We start from the raw sequence: 22496 nt of genomic DNA, 5'->3' as shown, positions 1-22496 counted from the left end.
AAAAGTTATGCCTTGATTAGCTGAAATCATAAAATAATAGTATGTAGCTTTTAAGTATTTTAAGTGTCTTCCACATAAGCTTTGAATCATTGAAACTAAAGGCTATAATCTGGGCAGATGTGAAACTAAAGACAAATTTCCTATGCAAACATGTATACCATATGAAAGCCATGCAAATACTGCCTTCAGAAGAAAAACAAAGGCTTGTTTTATTTTTTTTCCCTCAAACTGAGCTACTTTATCAGAGTACAATTGCAAAGTAAAGATTTACATATTTTTGACTGAAAAAATAATTTCCATACCACATGTATGTGACTTCACAATGTGAAGATTTTAGGACACTGACACAAATAGGTACCAGGTCATTAAAAAAAGAGACTCAGATAGTCGGAGTTAATGTTACATTTATTATATACTTGATAGAAACACCACCAAAATTCTTCAAATTAAAACTAACTACAATCTAAATATCTTGATTATGGAATGGATTCAATGGTGTTTAGATATTAAACTTAACCTCAAAAATAATGTGGTTATATGAAGATTGTGTAGAAAAGAAAAATATATGGTAGAGAGTATGTTAATATAGAAAAGTTACCACTTGGAAAACAATTCATTTGAAAGAAGCACAGATTTTCTCATCTATCCTGTCAACAAAGAAGGAATCAAGAGAGCAAGGACAGTGATTTCCCCTGCATTGCATTTGTGTGAGTATAAAGAGATTTAAGGTTTATTATATAAACGAACTTGTTACAAAGATTAAACTGATGACATTTAGAGATAAAAATGCCAACTATTAGATCCTATTCATCAAACTCAGCGAGTTTGGAATCATAAAAAGAAAAAATTTTACTAGCTATTCATTTGGTAACATTTGCAGAAAATAATATATTATCACAGATTGTCAAAGAACTGACACTTTGCCAACTAGTCTGCTTCAAATTTGTAAAAAAGATGAACAAAGGATGTCAGACTCCACGGGAGGGGAGAGAAAAAGACAAGACATAGGATTATAGAACCCATAGAATTTTAAAGCTAGAAGAAATGTAAAAAAAAAAAAATCTATCTCATACTTTTCTTATATCCTTTTGGAAAAGCAACTAGAACAAGTAATAATAACATCTTTCTCAAGGACACACAGCAGGTGGCCAATTACCATACCTGAAAGTAATGAATTATATAAATAAAGAAAATGTGAGAAAGATGTTACATACAGCATAGAAAAGCACATTAAATATAATATTACTATTTTTATGTCTTTACTTATATATGGTTAAATGACTTGAGTAGAACTTGATAGGATAAAAGCACTACTTCAACAATGTTTACAGTTTTAAAGATATATTTCAGTTAGTACTTTCACTATTCTTCAAATTTTATTTTTAAAATAATTTTGAAAAATGCATCTTCATATCACTCTAAGTAAAGTCTTATTAACTTATAACTTATATTAAGTTCTTTAAAATTAGTTTATATAATTTTAGTTTGTAATTTCATAAGATTTTTAGTCAACATGTGCATTCACAACTCAAGATGAAATGGTTGTTACTTTGTTTTGGCATTTACTAGTACATGTATTATAGTATATGTATAACATATTAGTGGTTTGTACCATGCCCTAAAACTTATGACACCAAATGCTGGCAACTCTTTCTCCTGCTTTCTAAAATGTATTATAGTCTAAAATATTAGTAAATATTAATATATTCATCGTATAATTGCCTTTTTAAGAAATCAATATCCTGTTATTTTTAGACAATGTCAAAATATTGCATTATCTAAAAAAAACCTAGTCATTAAACTTAGAAATGTCAAGTACACCTGTGAATTTGTTAAGGGGACACTATAATTTTCTATTTGATTTGAAAATAAATCAAGCAGCCACAGCATTCTCGAAGTAACACTATTAATTACTTCTGCTAATTGCCTCTGAGCAATTGGGAAAGAAGTAAAGCAATCTCCTCTGGTTTGATTTGAAGGACATCACAGGATCTCACCCCATCAGACTGCCTCTAACATTCCCCCTCCTTGGGGCTGGACTCTATCCCTCCCAGAACAGCAAAATCTGCCAGAAGTTTTACACTGAGCTAAACTCTCTGTTCAGGCCTTTATGCGATGTTGTCCTCGCCCAAGATTTATCTTCCAGCAGAAAAACAGGGAGAATGTCGTATCTAAAGGAGAAATTCCTAGGTCAGATATCATTTACTTCTGAATTTTGGCTTAGTCTGTCTTTATTGATGGGTTTTATCGTTCAGGAGCCATTCTAGTACTTAAAATGATATTGATTAATCTTCATACTCATCATTGCTCAAGCTTGGAGGAAAAAAATGTTTGTTGAAAGAATAAAAAACCCTTTTTATTCAACAATGTTTTGAAAAATAACACTTGCAAGAACTACTGCTGATCCATGTCATTGTCACCATAAAAACCAGCTGGTAATTTTTACTTAGATATAAATGAAAGATGGGAATAATTTTATGTAGTCACGGTGTCTATCTGTAAATCAATAAACAAAAAGAAGGGCAGAATAAAATCCATTTTAAGAGTTCAAGAGTGGGTAGAGTGGCTCATGCCTGTAGTTCTAGCACTTGGGGAGGCCAGAATGGGAGGATTGCTTGAGGCTAGAAATTCAAGACCAGTCCGGGAAAATTAGCAAGGTCCCCTCTGCACCCCCATCTCTATAAAAATAATTTAAAAATTAGCCTGGTGTGGTGTGGTGGTCCACACTTGTAATCCTAGCTACTTGGGAGGCTAAGGAGGGAAGTGTCACTTGAGTTCAGGAGTTCAAGGCTGCAGTGAGCTATGATTGCACCACTGCGCTACAGACTGGGTGAGAGAACAGAACCCTTTCTCTAAAAATCCAAAAAATAATCCAATAAGCTTATAACATGAGAATCCCTTCCAACTTTTTTTTATATCAGTTGTTTCAAAATGTTTGTTTTCTAGGAAAATTAATCCTCCAATCTATGTGTGTACATTTATATAATTTTCTTCTGCTGCTATAGGTTATCCAAAAATAAGAAAACAAACAAGCAAATAAAAATTGATATTTGGAAAGAATTTTACATGCTCTTTGCTAAGGCTATGTATGCAATTTTCCAAAATGAGAGAAATACCTGAGTAATCAAGCAACCTTACCTCCATATTTTTTTAAAAATAATACATTCATTGAAATGAGACACTGGTTAATTAAAAAAACAAGATGAGCTTTAAGGGATGACCAGTGTTAAGTAAACTTCTGAATCTGCCAGTTATCAATTGTGATTATTCAGGCTACTTTTCTGATTTTTTGAGTCATTTTAACTACTACATAAGGCACCTAAGTGGATAAAATTGATTTTTTGACATAGAACTTCTGCTACAATGTGTGATACATAGTAGATGTTTAATAACTGATGGTTCTCTTTCCTCTATGTGCCTGCCATTAGACTGGTTCTAATCCCAGCTGTGCAATTCTGATAAGATTATTCAACTCTCCATGCCTCTGTTTCTTCATCTAAAAATGGTGACAAAGGGGGGCTGAAGAAGGATACTCAATTGTGTTTTACCTGTGGTTGCTGGAAGTCAGAAGCCTTTGGGTAAAGGGAAAAGATGATGGATCCACACAGTGAAGTATATTATAGCAATTAGAAGCAAAGGTCACACAGCAATATAGATAGATCTTTTTAAAACCGCAATACCAGATGAAAGACATTAAGAAACAGAAGGGTAACAATACACACTGGGGCTTTCAGAGAATCGAGGGTGGGAGGAGGAAGAGGGTCAGGAAAAATAGCTAATGGGTACTAGGCTTAATATCTGGGTGAAATAATCTGTTCAACAAACCCCCATGACATAAGTTTACCTATCTAACAAACCTGCACTTGTACCCCTGAACTTAAAAGTTAAAAAGAAGCAAAATGAAATATATCAATGACATTTGTTTAAATTAAAATATTTGCATAAAAATTGCAACACACATTTTGCAAGAATACATGCACACAGATGTTCAACATCACAAATGTGGCATGGGAGGTTGAGAATCAGAGCACCTCATATAGTAGAAACTCAATAAATGCTAATCCTCTAGCACAGACCATGTAAAATGTAAAGGAACGTGTATGTGTATGTGTATGTGTATGTGTGAGGATGTGTTGTAATAACCTCTCCAGAATTTCCTGGTAAGAAAATACATTCAATCTAAAGCAGGGCTACCAGTGATAAAGCTAAAACCTTGCTTGAACATGACTTTTATGATTTACTATATTATTAATTTAACTTCCTACTGCTACATTAGCAGTTTCAGAAAAAAAGAGAATAAGAAATAACATGAGAAGAAACAAAGCAAATTTAGAATTAGCTAATTGACTAAAAATATTTTTATATTTTTTCAGCTTGGCTGACCTTAAATTAAACATTTGTACATTTTTATGTCTGGCAGCAACAACAAAAAAAGATTCTAAACACTAATTATAATGCTTAAGGATTTACAAAACTTTGACTCCCCATATCATTTATAAACCTTGCAATTAGCATATTTTTAAAGGATTGACTGTATAACAGGTAATATTATCATAACTCTATATTTTTAATTCATCTAATTGAATATCTATTTTGAATTTGAATTTTCAGTTTAATGAAGAAATATCCTAATATTTAAATTCTAAAGCTAAGACTTCATGTCTCTAAAATATGTATATTAAAAGCTATTAATAAAACTAAGTCAATATTCATGACAAAATTACCCTTTTCTGTTAGATTTAGATTTCTATTTGACCCCATTTTTTCTAGTAAGCACTTCTTTAGAAACAGAAAGAATAATACACCTTGATTTTCGAGAAGAAATACTCTTTAAAACTGTCCATCAACTAATGAAACCACCAATTTAATTACTTTTCTCAATCTCAAGAATATAAAATGATCTAATTTATAATTAGTGTTATGACAAGTGCCTAATAAACTTAAAATGATTTGACATTAGGGCTGAATTTTCACTGGAACTGGTGGAAAGTTTTATAACTCAGGGATTTTCTAATCCCCAGGCATATTGATGAAATCTAACTCTAATATAAAATCATCCTGATCCTTGCTGTTTTCTGATTATAACTTTAGGTACCAAACACTACAAAAGTAAATAAAATAAAAAGTTATTGACACTTCATAAAAAGGAGCTAATTCTTATTGATTTTATTTTAATGCCATTTTTACTCTTATATTAATCATTTGTATATTTATAATATGAGCATAAGTTAAAAGATGTACCATATGCATGTACAATTAGTATAAATCAAATTATTTTCTCATGAATCTGACATACTCACTCTTTGATGTATTAAAAAGAGCCCTTATCTGAAGAGAATATGATATTTGAGTCTGTTTTTATTTTTAATACTTGAAATAAATATTTCATTTTGAGTAGGTCCTTATATTAGAATTGAAAACTTTGACTAAAAAATAAAAAACAGCTAAAAACACAAACACACACCCACAATTTTCCCCAACACACACACACTGAGATTATAGCAAGTAAATCTTCTGCAAGTCTCATTTTTAAAAAGTAATTTGATGCAGATTTTTCTTATAATGTCTTTTAAACACACAATATGTTCCCAGGAAATTACAAGTGGAAAGGCTAATCTAATATCCTGCCCCTTGCAGGGGACTGCAGCTGATAACTTCCAGGGAAATTGACAACTACCCAGTCTTTCCCCTCAGGAATGTACATGACTTCACAAGAAAGGTATATTCAGTTCCTTTAGAACCTGAGAAGATTCATTTGAATATAGAAGCATGACATTCAAATATCTAAAGTTCATTATAAATTTTGTGTCAGCAGAAAAAAAAAATCCTATCATGGAAAGGATCAATCTAATCAATCAAATTAATTGTTCCAAACCTCAGAATATTTTTTCACACTCCCAGACCAACAGGCCCATCAAATGCCACAGGAAGGCTCTCTTAGAAAGAAATTTACAAATTCACAGTTTTAATGAATGGCACATAAGCTTTCATTTACTTCCACAATTATTTTCCCATTCTGAGACTGGACTCACGATTTTATCCATTTCTATGTAATCAATAAACATTCTCAAACATACAACTGAAATGTTTGTTTCTAATAACCCATTTTGTGTTCTAACAATCCCCTTAATTTGTATCTTCTAAATCAAATCTCCTCATGACATTACCTGGTTTCCCAAGTTCTTCCACTAACGCCAGACACTTCCAGCCAGGATCCCACGCTAGAGCACACCACTCAAACAACTCAACACCATCTCCCCAAATTTCACTGCCTATTGTCCTATTTGTTCACCCTTCTAAAAGGGTGTCTTAAACTGTCTTAAACTAAGATTCTAATAACTGCAAAAAGTTTACTCTGTCAAAATAAGCATTATTTAAATTCCCTGATACTCTGGATTGGATTCTGAAGTAGAAAGAGGAAATCAGTGGGAAACCAGATGAAATCTGAATAAATTTCAGAGTTTAAATATCAGTAATATACCACTGTTGACTTCTGTTTTTGAAAACCTGTCATGATGATGTAAAATATTAAGGGGGCGAGGATGGATGAAGCATCTATCTGGATTTTATATCATCTTTGCAACTTGTCTGTAAGACTAAAACTATTCCAAAATAGTTTATTTAAAAAATAAGTGTTGTGTTTTTAAAAGAGACTTCATTGTATTGACACAAAGGATGAGGAAGATGGAAATTGCAGATACAGTGTTAGTTTTGCAACAAGAGAAGTTTGAGATGAAGAAAGTGTAGTCACTCCTTGTTTTACCCCACAAACGCAGTTGCCTCTTTCTGCCTTTGCATAAAGGTTGGCTGTGAAGGAAATTCCATTTATTTGCATGGCATCTGCTCAGGCAACTACATAATCTCAGATTTGCTTTTCAGAGAGATGAATCCTGTTGCATTATGGAGTATGGCCTTTAGAAAGGAAAGAGAAGTTGCCAGGTGAGCACTTAAGGCTCTGTTGCAGGAATGTTAGGCAAAAGTTGTGATAGACTAGTGAAAGTAAAGAGAAACTGAAATGAATAAATCAGGAAATATGAAGAAAGTATATAACATGAAGAAAATAGATAATGGCAAGAGTGAGGGAAGAATGAAAAATGACTCCCAGATTTGCTTGTACTGAGTAGATGATTGAAAAATTGACTGGGAAAAAAAGTTATAGAAGGAGACATGTGGATAGAGGGCAAAGATGATGAGCATATAGATGCTTAGACGCTTATGGAGATTTTAAGTGGCAATGGAAATGATAATAAGCTCAGAAGAAGGGTTGAACTTCAGGTGAAGACTGGACAACCATCAGCCTGAAAGTGATGTGGATAAATTTCCTGAAGATTACTTAAAAAGTTATTAAGATGATCCAAGTAGAATGCATAGGTTCAGAAATGAATAAAAACTAAAGTTCCAAATCATATAAATGCACAGCCCAGAGATTATAAATCAGGCTATTCCTTAGACAGATTCAAGTATTATGCTAAGAAATGTATTCAAAAAAGTTGTTTGTAAGGAAAAAAAAACTGATTGTTAAAAAACTAATTTTGCCTCATGTAAATGTTTACATCATGTTTCATTGTTCATCCCTAAGAAATGCCACAGTTAATAGAGAAAAGCAAATATATAGCTACATATAGAAAGAAATAATACACATGTAATCATTATTAACTGTTTCCACAGACACATGTTTATTTCTCTACAGTCATAACTTCATAAAAACAGCATAAAGAGTTTTCTTTAATATTAAAGGATCAATGGGTCTTTTTACTAACAATATCTTTAGTTATATTTTGGTTGAAACGAAGTTAGTAAAGCTCTAGAATGACAAATTCTACAAGATATTTAAACAATTTTCTCATTAGGCAAGTTTTCTCTTCAGTTTGATTACTGATCTACATTAACATATAATTTTTCCTTGTTTAGATTTCTCTATTGAAAGAGATCTGCTTCACAGCAAGATAAGGCATTAGCAGTTGCACTTAAAAATTTCATATAGCAGTAGTTGTAGAATTGAACTGAGTATCAAGCATATGACTTCTTGTTCCCTTAAGAAGAGTATTTCATTTCAATGTGAATTTCACATTGGAAAAAACTGAAATAATGATTATGTTGCACTTGGAAATCTGCACATAAAACACCAAAAATATTCACAGAGGAATGTGTGTATGTGTGTGCACACACACACACATAATTATAAAATTTTGGCATTCACACACACACATAATTATAAAACACACACACATTATTATAAAATTTTGGCATTCAAAAACCTCCATCCATAGAAAAAATTACATTTGCTTTATTCATATTTATTAAACACTACTTATCCTAACTTCGATGTTAAAAAATTTTATATTGAATCTCATCAAAGGTAAGCCTACAAAGTCCATCCCAGGCCAACAAATGTCTTAGTAACATGGTGATCATTCAGAAGCTTAATTGAAAAATAGGAAATTGATGAGTCTAAGAGAAGGCTGGAAAGGTGAGACTCTATAAGCTACAAAAAACCTTTTGGTGATAACAGAGTTAAATCTTGGCCTCTTCTCTCCATTTTTAATTTCCACTATCCTTGGGAATAAGGATGATCTGGCTTGAATATCTTATTTTAGTTTTGTTTTTCAACTTTTATTTTAGGTTATTACATTATGCTGGGGTTTGGTGTACAAGTGATTTCATCACTCACGTAGTGAGCATAGTACCCAATAGGTAGTGTCTATTTTTCCCATCTTTGTGTTCACATGGACACAATGTTTAGCTCCCACTTATAACTAAGAACAGGAGGTATTTGGCTTTCTGTCTCTGAATTAATTTGCTTATGATAATGACCTCCAGCTGCATCCACATTGCTGCAAAGGACATGATTTGGTTTTTGTTTTATAGCTGTGGAGTTTTCTATGGTATATATGTAGCATATTATCTTTACTCAGTTGATGGACATCTTGGTTGAGTACCCATCTTTACTAATGTGAATAGTACTGCGATGAATATATGAGTGCATGTGTCTTTTTGGTAGAACAATATATATACTCCTTTGGGTAAATTGGGTCAAATGGTAGTTCTGTTTTAAGTTCTTTGAGAAATCTCCAAACTGCATGGCACAGAGGCTGAACTAATTTACATTCCCACCAGTGTATAAGTGTTCCCTTTTCTCTGCCACTTTGCCAACATCTGTTATTTTTTGACTTTTAATAATAGCCATTCTGACTGGTGTGAGATGGCATCTCATAGTGGTTTGATTTGCATGTCTCTGATTAGTGATGTTGAGCACTTTTTATATGCTTGTTTGCTGTATGTATGTCCTCTTTTGAGCAGTCTCTGTTCATGTCCTTTGCCCAATTTGTAATTGGGTTGTTTTTTGCTTGTTGAATTGTTTAAGTTCCTTATAGATTCTGGGCATTAGACCTTTGTCAGATGCAGTTTGTGAGTTTTTCTAGTTTTAAATCATCTTGTGATACTAATAAAATTTTTATTTGATTAACTGGAGACAGATCCTGCAGAAAGAATATGGATCTCTATATGTTAACTTGAAAAACAGAAGTTGTATTCTATAGGAATGATTTTAATTATTTACATTATTAAGATAAAATATGGCTCTTCTGCGACTCATAATGGATACTTGAAAGCTATGGATCCTGCAAATATTACAACTTAAATATAAGGAATATGGAATGACTGTTGTCTCTATGGACTAACAAATCTAGGTAGCCTTTGTGGCACTAGATTTGTAAAAAGGTTTGACATGACTTTAAAATAATGATGTTTCTTTTTATGTTATACCACTTAATGATATAAAAGTTATTTTAAAATACATTAAGCCATTATGATATAAACAATAGTGTTGTATCCAGTGTTACTGAACTGGATAGAGAAAGAAAGAAGCCAAATTAGACTCTCTAAAAACGGCTAAACAAAACGTGTTCAAATTTTAACTCTACAGCTTGCTAATTTTATGACTTAAGTAAGATAAATTCCACACCTAAAAAATACGGTTAAAAATATTTACCTCAAAATTATTTTTAACAACTTGGAATGACATAAGGAAATAATTCTATAAATTGAAAAGTACTTATGTGTGTACTCATTATGTTTGTCATATTGCTTAATCAACATGAAAGCCAAGCAAGTTGTCTTTATTTTGATGAATAAAATTCAAGAAATTGAATAGGCAAAGTGAAATACAATTTTCTCAGTTTTATAATATGGAAATGCACAAATGATAGAGTCCTGTTGAAACAAAAGTATTTTACATGCAATATGTATTAACTCAGTTTGTATTTATAATATACACAACTGTTTTCAAACACAATATTCTTCCCAAACTTTGAAAGTAGCATCTTTATGTGCCTATCATTTAAGTCAAGAAGGACATAAATTGTACTAACCACTTGTTCACAGCAGGTGAAGAATGCCAATAAATTAATGTACAGATCTGCATAATTCTAATATTATAGATAGTAGAGTCAAAAGAGCTCTCCAAAAAGTTCTAACACACACAAAGTTCTAGGGCTCTTTTATCCTGTTTTAGAGTATTGTCAAGGATGGTAGAAAAATCCACTTTATGTTCTAATAAAATGGTTTTTCGATGAGTCCTAGAGAAGTCAGCCATTTCCTTCAAAAATAATAATAGAATGTGTAGAAGCACATAAACTCTTTCAATGTGCATCGAATAATAGAGAAATTGTTAAACATTTAACTGACCTAAGAAGCTATACAAGTCACCCAAACAGCATGTGACTTTAATAAAGAGGTGGATATGGGTATTACCAAGTGGCAAAGAGCAATGAAAAAAAAGAAAATAAGTGCAGTATAAAATGTGCAGAGTTCAGGAAAATGACAGTAGCCTCCGAAAAAGCATCAGAAAAAAGAAGTGACAACAAAATATTCTAGCAACGAGTAGATTATAAAATACACAGATCATATAAATACAAGAAATCCAGAAAGTAAAAATCTAGTAATAATGCTAAATCTCAAAAGTCTATGAGATTTAAAATTATTGCATTTTAAAACATTCTTATTTTTTTTTAATTTTTTTATTTATTTATTTTTGAGACGGAGGTTCACTCTTGTTGCCCAGGCTGGAGTGCAATGTCATGATCTCAGCTCACTGCAACCTTCACCTCCTAAATTCAAGCGATTCTTCTGCCTCAGCCTCCTGAGTAGCTGGGATTACAGGCATGGGCCACCACACCCGGCTAATTTTTGTATTTTTAGTAGAGACAAGGTTTCACCATGTTGGCCAGGCTGATCTCGAACTCCTGACCTCACGTGATCCACCCACCTCAGCCTTCCAAAGTGCTGGGATTACAGGTGTGAGCCACCACTGGAGGCCACAAAAAACAGTCTTACAAGAATTTGCCATCTGGAAAGCAAAGTTCTATTAAGTAATAAACTGAGCATTTAGTAAATATAGAAAGCCTGTTATATCCCCTGTTATATGCATGAAATGATGACATGAGGAATGAATTAACATGGCAAAAAATAAAGACTCTGACATATAGCAACTGAAGATTTATAATTTCTCATGAAATGCTGATATTTAAGTCATATTGTCTGATCAAAGTGGAAACCAATAAGGTTGTCTTTACTTTGAGGAGTAAAATCCATGTAATTGGCAATGTGAACAATATCCCATAGGCAAAATGAATACCATATTCTCAACTTTAAAAAAGAAGGCATACAGGGCCGCATGCATCTCTGTCATGGACACACGTGATTGATCCTTTAACTGTATTCTTAATCACCGCATATGCATGCCAGGCTGGGCATGGCTCCGAGGGCGGCCAGGGACAGACGTATGATACAAGACTATTAGAATTAATACTAATTTCATATGTAAAATATATTACCTCAATTTACAGGATAGGAGGTATAAGAATTAGAAATAAAAATTAAACACAGATGGTTACCTAAAATTAGTTGATTTTATTATTTATAGAGTAAGCGCTTAGTAGTTGAATTAATAATTTAGTAATTGAATTAATAATTTGTCTCTATGGTTCATTATGTTTTTCTAAGTTAAATGTTTCCAAGCTTCAGGTAAGAATCTTAATAAAACAGGCCATCAACTATGCTAGGCCATTATATTACTTTCTTTAATCAAAATGGCAAAGACTTTTATTTTTAATGATAAAAAATCATTGTTGAAAAAGTTTAGAGAAATAGGACTTGCAAAAGCAAATTGGTAAAGTGTGTCTAATGGGAAGATTGGAAATAATTATCAAAATACACATTCTGCTTAAAATTTGATCTAGCAATCTCATTTCTAAGAATTTACATTGATATAACTATATATGTATAAAATATGTGTACACTAGGATGTTTGTCACAGTAATACAATAGTGGATAAGGAGAAATAACCCTTAAGTTTAATAGAGGATTGGTTAAAGAAATCAACAAATAATTTGCAGGTGATAGCTGTTATGTACAAGAATCATATTTATTGATATAGAAATATTAAAGCTTGATACTGAAGTCTCATACATTCATATGGTAAATATGATTAAATTCAATTAACTTACTCCTTTAAAATGTTATACAATTTAAAATTATTTCTCATAGATCAACATTACAATCCCATGAGAATTTTTTTTCTTTTTAAATGACAAGAAGACAATCAGGGAAGTTAATATCACTCATAATGATGTGGGTTACAAGTTTTTCGATACAATAAATCACAAATTTAATATTAACAGATATTACATAGATTTTAGTGGCCAATATTGTCAGGTTTAACTGGAAATAAATTGATAACACCGCAGTGAATTCCGTGATATTGAGTATCTAAAATATACAGAACTGATCCCACTAGTATGAGCATAAAATTCAACTACCTATTCATTTTTTCCTTGGATATATGTCAGCTTCATTATGAGCAGAGGTATACTTCATTTCATTGTTAATTTTGCTTCCCTAGGCCATTTCTCTGAGATTAACCAGGACTTCTGCCTACCAAAGCTACATTTTTTTCTATTTCTGATTCTATTTTGAAAAGAATATGCAAGTGTCTTTTAATTTCTCTGCTTATTATTACGAGAAAAGGGGCATCTATGTAAATTGTGACTTACATAAGAAAAATAAAAACATATAACAACCTATTACTCTAACTTAAAAGAATATCTGTAACAAAGGAATTAAAGTACTAAGGCAGTTTCATAGATTCTATGAAGAAGAGAGATGTTTCTCAAATGAGGTGTGTCATGCAATTAATATAAAACTGTAGTCAAATCTTTGTGCTATAATCTTACTGCCTCAGGCAATAGTACAGATGAGAAAAGGAGGTCAGCATAGGCAGGGAAAAGTAAAAAAAAAAAAATTGAATCATGCTCCAAACCCCAAAAACCTACACACACAGAATAGATATTCTTTGCCTTTTCCATATTATAAGTAGGATTAGGTATATGAGCTTATTGATTTAAACAGAAGTATTCTAATTCAGTGATAAATTTCATCTTTTATACTTGTTTATAGTAAGCTAAAATCATGTGGTGAAGAGCTCCCTAAAGGTTGAGGGAAGAAGAAAAATATAAATTTTTAAACATTTTATATTTCTATGTCCAACATTGTTATTAATATTATATATCAACTGGTATTGTTATATATGAGGTAATAGGTGTTGAGAAGAATTTAAAGCTGAATAAATATTTAACTTATCCTTATGGAATAAGAAGTCTAAAAGGAGAGATAAGACATGGTCACACACTAGAAGTACACAAGATAGAAAGTGATAAAGCATATAATAGGTGTTATGAAAGTTCAGAGGAGCAACAGATCATTTCCAGTTCTGTGGATCAGAGATGGGAAGTCATGCAAGCAAAGCTTTGAAATCCATGGGTAGAATTTAGACAACTAAAGACGGTGAGGTTAAATCAATTCCAGAGGGAGTTTGAAATATGGACAGATGTATGAAATGGTTCAGAATTCAAGAAAAGTGTGGGGTGGGGAAAGAATTTTCCTAAAGTAGAAGCTACTTTGATCCAATAAACTTCGAAATAAAATCTAGAAAATCAGGTTGAAACCAGATTTTGGCAGACATTGAAAGTCATCTTAAAAGGTTTACACAAAATTTGGCAAATGATGGAGGCATGTAAGATTCTAGGGCAAAAAAAAATGAGATCTTATGTTTTTCAGTAAGACTCTTTTAAGATATGTAGGATGGATTGGAAGGAGAACAATCTGGAGACAGTACAATTAGTTAAGAGACGCATTAATCACTAAGAAGTGAGGGCATGGACAAACGGAATGTTGCTGGAGTTGGAGAGTTATAGATAAATGTGAGCAATATCTAAATGAGACCTGACAAGTCATTATCTTCATGTGAAGTTATGTTAATGATAACTCTGAAGCTTTTAATTTCAGTGACTACAAGTATAGTTAAGTCAAAACAAAAAATAAGGATTGAATGATAGACAATTGAAAATGAATTCAGTTTTAAACACTTTGAATTTGATGAGCTGAGGGGTAACCATGTGTATCTGTGCAATAGTTGGGAATGAGGCACTGAGATGTATTTTGTAATTAATTAGGTGATTATGATGTAGTAGATTGTATCAGTGCTTGTGTATGTGGTAGTAACTGAAACCTATGGTTGATGTATATGTTGTGACTCTACTCAACTAGACTACTTTAAGAAAGACTATAATGGAACATATGAATCCCTGAATAAATAATAGCTCTACATTCTTGTTAATGTCGGCTGTATGCAGCCACGCAAATTTTGTGGAATTTATTTTCTCCCTCGTTTCTGGATCAAAAAGTTGTAAGTGATCTGATTTTTTTTAAAAAAATCTATTTTAAATAAATATGACTGTGGCTGGGTGTGGTGGCTCACACCTATAATCCCAGCACTTTGGGAGGCCTAGGCAGGCAGATCATGAGGTCAGGAGATCGAGACCAACCTGGCCAACATGGTGAAACCCCGTCTCTAGTAAAAGACAAAAAATTAGCGTGGTGGCAGGTGCCTGTAGTCCCAGCTACTTGGGAGGCTGAGGCAGGGGAATCGATTGAACATGGGAGGCGGAGGTTGCAGTGAGCCCAGATCGTGCCACTGCACTCCAGCCTGGTGACAGAGCAAGACTCCGTCTCTAAATAAATAAATAAATAAATAAATAAACAAATAAATAAATAAATAAATAAGACTATGTATAATTTAAATTGACTTTAAAACATATTATTCAAAAAATTTGACATATTTAAAAACCTATTGAGTGGCACAATGAGAGTAACTTAAAAATTAAGGTACAGGTATTTGATAAAATACTAGAAGATTATGAAAATCATGAGTTAGAAAAATAATAAAACATTTTGAAACATTTACTACTTTAAATATTTTTTAAAAATTTAGACACAAGGGTCTCTACTTTTGTTAAAAGATTGAAAATGTATTTATCTCTTTTCCTTTGAGACCATTTAAAAGTAATATTAAATGAATGAACATTGCATATATCCACAACAATGAAGATATTTAGAGAACGGTCTTAAATAAAAAGAAATCCTTTTTAATTTTGGGGAAATTATTTGATGCAAAAAAAATACAACAGGGAAAATGAAGTAGAATCTTAGACTGAGGGCTTACCATGGTAAAAATTACTAATAAAGAAGTAAAATTCAGGATGTTCATAATCTAACTGATAAGCTTAATGTACAGAAAAAGAAAACAGACTTGAAAAGAGAAAATTATTTTTAAAATAATGAAAGAAGAATTCCAAGAGCTGAACATAAAGCTCCATATTTAAAAGATAAATCAACTCAGTAAATGAAAAAAGAACCATGCAAAGGAACAGAATCAAAATATCTCATAAAACCAGTAATAAAAATGCAAAGAAATGAGAATTATATGGGATCAGTAATCAGTAAGATTGGATAGAAAAAGACAATGGAGCAATACCATCAAATTTATAAAGGGAAATGTTTTTCAGCCTAAAATTTAATCCCTGCCAAACTGTCAATTGAATATCAATAGGCAAAAAAGTCAACCTTGTTCGAAACTTCACACCTTATACTTAAAAAATTAGTTTTAAAGGAATCATAGATTTAAATGTAACTCTAAAATGGTTAGAATATAACAGGAGAAAGTATTTGGGATCTAGGACCTGGAGAAGAGTCATTAGACATGACATCAAGAGCACAATTCATAAAAGAAACAACAATAAATTGAACTTTACCAAAATTAAAAACCTTTGTTCTGTGAAAAAGCCTGCTAAGAGAATGAAAAGGCAAACCACATACTAGGAAGTAATATTTGCAAGCTGCATATCTAATAAGGAGTTCATATCTACTATACATAAAGAATTCTCAAAACTCAACAGTTTAGCCAGACATGGCGCCTGTGCCTCACACCTGTAGTCCTAGCTACTCCGGCGGCTGAGGCAGGAAGATGGATTGAGCCCAGCAGTTCAAGGCTGCAGTCAGTGAGCTACAGTCATGCCACTGCATTCCAGCCTGGGTGACAGAGCAAGATACTCTCCTCCTATCCAAATGTCTCAAAAAAATTTTTTTAAATAAAAAAAACCCTCAACTGTTAAAAAAAAATAATAACAACTAACAATTCAATTAGAAAAAAGGTAAAATACAAGAGGCATTTCATTGAAGAGAACATATAGATGGCAAATATCACATGAAAAAAAGGGTCAACATCACGAGCTGTTAGGGAATTAAAATTAAGACCAAGATGAGTTATCACTGCCAATCTAGGTAATAGAACAGATAAAAATGTCTTTAATGACAAAACAAAAATCTCATTAGGATGCAGAAACAGTGCACCTCTCATACACTGCAGGTAGCATATAAAGTGATTGTCTCTCTGAAAATAATTTGGCAGTTTCTTAAATACACACACACACACACACACACACACACACACTTACCATAGGACCCATCAATTGTAATCCTACACATTTAATCCAGATAAATAAAATGTATGTCTGTACAAATACCTACACTATTCATAGCAGCTCTATGTGTCACAGATCAAAACCCCTAAACAAGAAGTGTTCTTAAGTAGTGAATGATTAAATTAACAGTGATACACACATACTATGACATACTACTCAGCAATAAAAAGGCAAGGGCTAGTCACATGGGAAATGATGTGGATTAATCACAAGAACACTATGCTCATTGGAAAGAGCCCATCTCAAAAGGTCATGTAAGGTATGATCGTATTTTTATAATATTCTCAAAATGACAAAAAAAAAAAAAAAGAGATGAGTGGTTTCCAGGGGTTAGGGATGATGCAGAGAAGGTACTATAAGGGCATAACATAAGGGAGATCTTTGATGTAATGGAATAGTTCTGTGTCTTGACTTCATTGGTGGTTATGTAAATCTACAAATGTGACAAAATGACAAAGGGCAAACACATATACCCCAGTGTCAACTACTGGTTTGTTACTGCACTATAATTATATAAGATGCAAACCATGCCAACCACTGGGATAGACTGTGCAAAGGATCTGAAACCTGTCTGTTCTGTCTTTATATCTGCCTGTGAATATATAATTATGTCAAAATAAAAAGCTGAAAAAAGTAAAAACATGTTTATGACTTAAAATATAATTCAAAATTATTAATCCTTTGGAAAAAGTTTACTTTAACATATGGCTCTCTAAAAACATCATAATTATAAAAAGATGTATATATAGCATTGTCTTTGGATCTGCATGCCTTTGCTAATCTAGGCTACATTTCTAGACAGTGAACTTTTCAACATAAGTGTAGTAGAAAGTATATTCGGACTTAAAGAGACCTGAGCTTCAATTCCCCATCCAGCAGTTATTAATTTAAAAAGCGTACTTGTCATGTAACCATGAGTAAAAAATCTTAATGCTCACTTTAGGTTATCACCTTTAAAGAAGAGATAATAAATAGTTATATGCTATTACAGTCAAGATCAAATACAGTTTATGAAGTATTTTCTACTAACATTCTTCCATTTTTGTTTTAGAATTGAATTATATTCTATATTGGGATTCTATACTGAATTCTATTTCAGGAAGAATTAGATCTTTTCATAGGACAATGAGTACAATATACTTTTAAAGTTATATCATGGAAGGTCACTGGACATTGTTTCTATTTCTAGCTTAAAAACTTGATAAAATAAAAAAGAGGCCTCTGAATTGTGTTGTAATATATGTAAGAAACTTGGGACACAAAAAACACAGAAAAACACAGATGCTGAAGAGAAAAGAGCTATTGGAAATAAAGAATGAGTTGCAAAAGTTTAAACAGACAGTAGGAAATATGTGGTATTTATGAGTATGTATATTTAACTACTAAGAGAACAATCCCACAGAATAAACAGCATGAAGCATGTGAAATCATTTGTTAAATTTGCAAAAGAATATGTGTTCCATCTCTCTTTTTCTCTTTCTCCACTTTCTTTCCCTTCCCCCAACAAGATTGGGTTGACATGTCTTTTAAAATAAACCATAATCCACTTGTCACTTATGTCATTACAAAGCTTGAAAGCCTGCCTAATGAGTTTGCACAAATCCTCTTTTTAACATGTATTTCATATACTCTTCTAATTAAATATTTATCACCATATCTGGACCTACAAATAACAGTATTAAGGTATGATCCCGAATAAACCTGTTCATTGTATTATTCTCACAGAGCTTAGCTTCCCTAAAAAAAATCATTTCATGGGTCATCAGGATGAAGCTTGCTACTTTTATTCTTTTGTTGCAGCAAAGGATGAACATAATTTGAAATTTTAAATCGTGAAAGAACATGGATTTTGGAATCAGTTAAACCTGTTTGAATCCTTTCTCCACCACTTAAACTAAGTAACTTTTGGGAAGAAGGAAATGATTCTCTGAGCTTATTTTCTCACATATATTAGAATTTTTATAAGAATGAAATTAGATACTCTCTTTAAAGCTAGTATGCAGTGTGTTGCACATGATAGCAGCTTACTAATAGAGATCATTGTCACTAATAATTTACTTAAGAACCTCTTCCTCATTTTTGGTTACTCATTTTTTGAGTGTGTTCCTTAGTTTTACATATTGTTTTTCTACCTATCCATTTCATTTATTCTTTTTGCAAATACTCACTGGACATTCATATAGTGCTAGGCACTATACCATATGTTGTGAGATGTACAAGACTGTGTCTCTACCTTAGATAAGAAAAAAGACTGGAACATTGGATATTGCAGTAGAAAATATGTAATCAGCAGCATCGCAATGCTACCAACTGAAGGTTATTGATAGGTTGGTTCTTTGGAGAACACCAAAGGCTTCTAAGAGGGTATAATTTTTAAGCTATGCCTTGAGAAATTACAGAAGACAAAAACTGGGTAGAGAATTCCAAGTAGAAGAAATTTCATGAACAGAAGTAGTTATGAAACAGTGGGACTTTCAGGGAATACCAGGCAGTCAGTGTGTCTGAGAGGGAAAACAAAAACACAAACACCTGTGTTTTAGAAAAACAGTTTATATACTACCATGCTAGCGTTTTGGACTTCTAGGTAATCATTGGGAAATCAACAACAGAAAAATTTTTTAGTTGCTGTTGAACAAAGTATATTTGTTGTAATAGCATCCAGATTAACAACTTGTGTAATGCTCTTCCGTGTAAAGCATATTATCTAAAAATGAGTTAATTGAAAATTAATATATGTATGACATTTCTGAATTTCCTGTAGCCAGTCTATAAGTCAAGCCTAAAGCACCACTAATCAGAAGATCAAAAGGCTCAGGCCGGGCACAGTGGCTCACGCCTGCAATCCCAGCTCTTTGAGAGACCGAGGAGGGTGGATCACCTGAGGTCAGGAGATCGAGACCAGCCTAGCCAACATGGTGAAACCCCATCTCTAATAAAAATACAAAAATTAGCTGAGCACTCTGGCGGATGCCTGTAATCTCAGCTAGTTGGAAGGCTGAGGCCGGAGAATCGCTTGAACCAAGGAGGCGGAGGTTGCAGTGAGCTGAGATCATGCTATTGCACTCAGCATGGGCAACAAGACTGAAACCCCATCTAAAAAATAAATAAATAAAATAAAATAAAAGGCTCAAGTAGTCAAAGAATGATAAATTCAATGCAAGACCTGGTTACTGTCTGATGCCTGGCAGTGCACATATTAGATGACTTCCTGCCTTCTTTATACTGTTAAAAAGAGAGTTATTTCAGCAATAATCTACATATTAAGAGAAACCCATTTAACCTGTCAAAAAAATGAATGGTTGAATATCCCTAAGAATCAAGCCAGGTATTTTATAATACTTGCAAGAAAGAGTGGATAGTTTTTAATTGCCATTTTTCCTTCTCCATTAAAAAAAAATGAAGTTTACAAGTTAAGGGTTAAAAAAAATGATATGAAAGCAAACTGACCATGCCAGGGGAGATACCTGGTCATGAAGAAAATAAATAAAAATAATCTTGTTATGAGTTGAGGGAAAAAATAGTGATTGGCTGGGTGAGAATTTTATTTGTCTTTTTCCTTTTCTATTCAGAATAGTTTATAAATAGGATGGTAGAAGTTATTCATAGTTGAAATGTGGATATAGTTGCAATAACATAATTAAATTAATTTATATCATGGCTTTGATAATTTATTCTAGTAATATATTATAAAAGATGTTGAGCCATTCCCTTATAAAATAGTCAACGATCTTGTATGCTATACTTAAAATGTATTTGGATGTAATAGACACATATAGCTTAAATTTGTGTTACTTCCATTTTTTATTAGGCATCAGTGACCCAAAATATTAAGAGAATCTTAGTACCATCTTAAATATTGTACGTTTTTGAAATGCTAGAATTTACAAGGAATCATTCCTCTCAGTATGTCAACATTCCACTACCCAGACTGTGATATTACCTAATAGAATTTTACTACCCAGACTGTGGTATTCCATTGAGCTAATTTCTTATCAAATTTTTTATTAAAAAGTTAATAAAAAAATAACTTTTTATTTTTTATTAAATAAAAATACTGTGTACATAGATTTCAGTTAAAATACTCTTTTTAAAATTATATTACTTAGCTTTATTAATATCTCCCATGACTGCTTCTCTGCCTTGCATATTTTTGCATTGAATACTGAGGTCTTCACCAGACAGCAAAGACAAGAAAGGTTAGCTCAGGAGAATAGTTTAACGGATGCTGTGTATACACGATGGCAACACAGAAATGTAAAACACAGGGGGAGGGGTCAATTAAATGATTATTTATCTTTGTGTTCTAAAAATATTCAGCTACAGTAAAAGAAAATTGCAACAGATCAAATGATAACAAATATGATTATGACTATGAGATTACAATGTGGATTTAAACATTCTCTACCTCCCAAAAGCTGACTTTTAAATTTATACAATACTTTTATATCTATCATACCATTTTAATTAATTCATTGAGGTATATGAATTCACTAAAGTGAAAAAATGTTATTTACTTTTAAAACATAAGAAAAGACATTTTTACTTACATCAGAAATCTTGAACTTCTAAATATTTTATTTTACTAAGGCAGATATTTCTTTGACTATCAATGATAGTACATGTTCTAAGAAAACACAAAGAAAATACATTTAGGACATAACAATCATGAAGTGTGACTAGCAAGTAATGCAACAAATTTGTCAACAAGCATACTAAGAACTATACATCCAAATGAGCGTTATATTTCCAAGCAGCCACTTTGGGAGATCAGACACATTTCAGTGGTATTGCCATTGCTCACAACATTTCTAACTTCTCCATTAGAACCGCTCTCAGAAATAATTGATGAACCATACACAACTCAGGCTCATTGCTTTATAAATTGAACCTCATATAGCAGTAACTTGAGGCAAAGCAGAATCAAGAAAATATAATTTTCTCTTCCCATTTGTTTATGAAAAGAAAATTAACTTTCAAATTATTTAGTCCTAAAATAAACCACTTATATAACCCTATTATATAAATCTAAGAAGACAATTGTAAAAAAATAAGTAATCTTTCCTTTCCTATTATAATTTGAATAGAAACATAATATGGGCAAATAACGATCAGTGCGATTTTGTGGTGAACTGTCCTGCTCATCTAATCTGATTCTTGTTGATCTCCTTTGCTGTGACCTGTGCAAGAGACCATCTTAACAAATTTCACAGTATTTGATTGCTCCTCATTCTCCTTAACCTCTCTTTGTCACCTGACCTTTTGATCATTCTTTCTTCTTTCCAAAAGGCTGTGAACAGTGTTTTTAAAGGAAATTCCATGCCACACTGTAGCCTTAACTTTTCTCTGGCTTATTGCATTAAATCTTCCCTAGCTCATTTCCCTTTTCTGTTCCTAAAATATAAGTGTTACTCTACATTCAGCAGTCACTAAAGTATTTAAATACTTATTGAATAAATGAACATTTAAGCCCTCAGTTCTCAGCTCCATTTTTCTCTGTCATTTCACCTGTTAAACTAAATCTAACAGATTTAACTATCACTACCACCTAAATACCAAGTTGCCCCCACTCAATCTTGCTTTAGCCCTTCCCCTTTCTAGTTATGCAACCCTAAGCAAGAT

At 32.4% G+C, this 22496-nt stretch overlaps 1 protein-coding gene across 1 annotated transcript in view; it reads left to right on the top strand.

Annotated features, from left to right (window-relative positions):
- Positions 1-593: 593 nt before the first annotated feature.
- Positions 594-22496, top strand: part of RGS21 (regulator of G protein signaling 21) — a 50186-nt gene continuing 28283 nt past the window's right edge. The window contains exon 1 of the mRNA XM_057301869.2: positions 594-707. The gene's annotated coding sequence lies outside the window, so the exon portion shown is untranslated. The remainder of the gene's footprint in view (positions 708-22496) is intronic.

Source organism: Pan paniscus, chromosome 1, assembly GCF_029289425.2.
Source record: "Pan paniscus chromosome 1, NHGRI_mPanPan1-v2.0_pri, whole genome shotgun sequence".
Classification (NCBI taxonomy): domain Eukaryota; kingdom Metazoa; phylum Chordata; class Mammalia; order Primates; family Hominidae; genus Pan; species Pan paniscus.
This window is presented reverse-complemented; position numbering and strand designations above follow the sequence as displayed.